Below are 3,934 nucleotides of genomic sequence, written 5' to 3'. Positions count from 1 at the left end.
AACACTTACACATAATATTTCAAAATAAAAAAAATATTACTTTTGAAGTGACAAACTAAATTAGTTTTCTTATAAAATTATATGAATTCTTCAATATCAATAATTTTTAAAACCCCAAGGATAACTTATATTTTTTTGGTTTTTTTTTGTTTTTCACTCATTAATTTAATTTATAGTGCTAGATTTCATACTAATGGTTTCATCTTTAGAGAATTTAGTTAAATAGTATTTTTAAAATTATATTTTATTTTTATATTTAAGTTTCAGTTGAATATGATTTCTTTTTTGGATCATTTTTTAATGCGAGATCAGGATGGTTCTAGTGTTCATTCTTCAAGAGCAGCTTTTGATGAGGAGAAGGAGCGGAGATCCGAGGAAATTGATAAGAAGAAGTCTAAAAATCAAGCAAGGAAGCAATCTTACGTAAGAGTAGGTAGAATATGAGATGATAGGTAGGGATGGAAATGTTATGATTACCTTAGGGAACAATAGTCGGTTGAGATGAAGGAGATGTTATGATTACCTCAGGGAACAATAGTCGGTTGAGATGAAGGAGATGTTATGATTACTTTAGGGAACAGTAGTCGGTTGAGATGAAGGAGATGGTATGATTACCTTAGGGAACAGTAGATATCTAAGAGTCGGTTGAGATTGAGATGGTACTGTGTAGATAAGGAGATGTTATAATTACCTTAGGGAACAGTTGAGATGGTACTGTAACAGTTATAGCTATTAACTGTTGGAGATGTTTGGCTAATTAAAATTATCTTGTTGTATTGTTTTGCAGATGAGCATGTGGAGACACCACTACCATGCCGATCGCTACTCATGTTCAATGATTTTTGATGATCATGTTTACTCCTGTTTGATGATCACCACAATCATCAAGGGAATCTACCTTATCTACGCTCTATCTCTATTGTTAATTCACCTGTTTCCCTTTCAACTTTTCTATTTCAACTGTTTCTATTACTACTCTATCTATAACTGTTACGTTTTCAATCATTCTGTCTTGCTTCTTTAGACTCGTAATTGTCTCCACATTTAACCCTTGTTTTGATTAGGTTTGCACATAATATAAATAGATATGGTGATAACTATTTTAGGGGCAACATTCGGGAGACATTGATTAGGATTGATTATCATATAAGACACAAAAACTAATTGTTTAATTATGTTCTTTTTGTTTTCAAAAACCTCAAATCATAAATGTAATATATATATATATATATATATATATATTATATTGATCTTTGCAGATTCATCAATTGGATCACAAAACAAAATAGTCTTTATAAATGGATAAATGGATAATTATATTGATCTTAAAATATTATATTGATATTTATAAATTATTAAAAATGATACATGAATATGTGAGATAACCAGAGACATAATAGATAATTAGATATGGATCATTTCAACTTCATGATCTTATTGTGTGGTGAATATTGTTAGAAAGTATGAAAATAACAGAAAAAATAGAAAACAAAAAAAAAAGATTTGAGAGTAGTGGAAGAAGATGAGAAAATGAAATAGTGATAGAATAAGAGAATAAGATAATGAGTATTTATAGGACGAAAAATGATGAAAAATTACATTTAGAAAAATGAGAGTTACAATTCTAATTTATTGTTTTAATACAATTAATTAATACAACTTAGTGGAGAAATAAAATTAATGCATAATTTATAGGGGAAATTTATATGATTTCAGTTTTATATTATGTGAGTTAAATGTGAGAATTAATTGTTTTTAAATTTATATTTTAATATAAATATATTTTTTTTATTAAAATTGCATTGCTAAGTGGACCATTAAGAAAAGAGTTAAACCTTACTTTTATATATATGATTACATGTTTCTTTTCTCAGGTTCTTTTTCTCACTTTTTTTTCTCTCCTAAAAGGAGAATATCTTAAGACAACGTCAATACATTTGCTATTCATGTAAACAGTTTTTTTTTTTTCAAGTATAAAGAAACGATTAGGTGGATAATAAGATATGGAAGAGATATTAGATAAACTAGATAAAAATCTGTATTTATATATCCTCACAATTTTTTTGTAAATTAATTTTGGTTAAATATAAGTATTGATTAGAAGAAATTTCAAAGGATTCTCGTTAAAAAAAAATTCAATAGAAATTTTTTGAAGGAGATTTGACCAAAAAAAAAAAAAAAAAATTGAAGGCTTCTAGTACCAGTCTAACTAATATTTATATATCCTCACAAATTTTTTTTTGTTTTAAAATTAAAATTACATGTATGTGTTGACATTTGTTTAGATTTTAGTAGTATTTATTATTATATTTACTATTTTATTATATATGCATACATTAATAAATACATGTTATAAATTATTTTTACAACATAATGTACAATATAGCCAATAGTTGTATTTTTATTTAATTTTTTTATATTTTTAGTATGCCCATACCAATCTGTCTTGTGACCGTGATTCCAGAGGAAAAGACCTAATTCCTATAACATCAGAGGAGGAAACAGTTGAGATAGTAACTGGACATTCCACTCCCCTTGATCCGTTCAGATGACACATTTTGATTGAGGTTCATTGTTCTATCTTTGTTAAAAGGTCTTCGTGGAACATCATCAAAAACCCATTTATCCATCCATACAATTGTGTGAGCCCCATTGCCAATCGACTTCAGCAGACCCTTCTCCAGTAACTCTCGCCCAAAAAGTATACTTCGCCATGCATATGATGGTCTAGAGCCTCTCAGTTTGCCTCCATTGCCTTTCAAGCCGGTCTTTAAAGTGATTTGGTTCTCTTAATTGCCACCCGTGGGTTGTTGTCATGTTTATTTATTATGATCTGATTAGAAGCAACTTCTTCTAAAGACGTGTGTTGTTTTCTATTGTTCTCACTGATAACTCTCTAATTTACATGTTTTAGCATTCCTTTTTGTCCATATCTTACATTGTTTTCACTCTAAACTTAGCATTTTTAGGTCATTTACTGTAGGAATTCACATTTAGGCCATTTAGGGTATTGCATTCTTGCATTTGCATATTTTGGATGAAAACATGTGCTTAAGAACCGAAAATGGGGAGAAACAAGATCGAACCCGAGCATGTACCCTAAGGAGCTATGGAACAAGAAGAACAGCCCGAACACCAACCCAATCGAGGAGGATCTAAAAACAGAAAGAACAATCCGAGAGCCTACCCGAAGAGCAACCCGAGCACATCCTCTTGCACCCCATCGAGCAGACCTTCGGGCAGGACTGGGAAGCTAGGGTTAATGGGTTTCCATATATAAACCCCCCTCTTCTTCCACTCGCCCTAGCACGCCGCAGACCCTCAGAACAGAGAGCGAGAGCTTCTGGGAGAGAAACTGAGCGACTCAAAACTCTTTCTACACTTTGTTAGGATTTAATTTCATTTCTTTTGCATTTTCGATTATATACTCTTCTACTCTACTCTATTTTTAATATAATGCAATTTTCGTTTATCTATGTTTTTTTGTTTCTTTCTATGAGATCTGAGTAGTGTAGTAAAGTTTCTAGGGATGGGATAGACGATTTTGTGTTCTTGATCGGTTAGGATGTCTTAGCTTGATTGTTTATGTTTTATAAATTCCCTTCTAGATTGGTGTTCTTAATGCTATCAACAGACCGAGAGGTTGAGATTAGATCTAAGGTGTTTCACCACCGAGAGGTGTAGATGAAATACTTGAATCAATCAATGCTAGAGATTTTCTTACTTAGCCTAAGAGATTAGATGAGTAAGGGGTTTATTGACAATAATGGATCGGTTTGTATTGCCTGCTTGGTCATGTTTCTCCAACGAGAGTTGGGTAGGGAAGTGATTAAGGTTGATTGTTTCTATCACGAGAGTGTTTTAACATGATTATAGAGATTCATTGTCTAGGGAATATTTGCTTGAGGCATGTAGGACATCCGTATTGGTCAGG

This window comes from Camelina sativa, chromosome 18 (genome assembly GCF_000633955.1).
Source record: "Camelina sativa cultivar DH55 chromosome 18, Cs, whole genome shotgun sequence".
Classification (NCBI taxonomy): Eukaryota; Viridiplantae; Streptophyta; class Magnoliopsida; order Brassicales; family Brassicaceae; genus Camelina; species Camelina sativa.
This window is presented reverse-complemented; position numbering follows the sequence as displayed.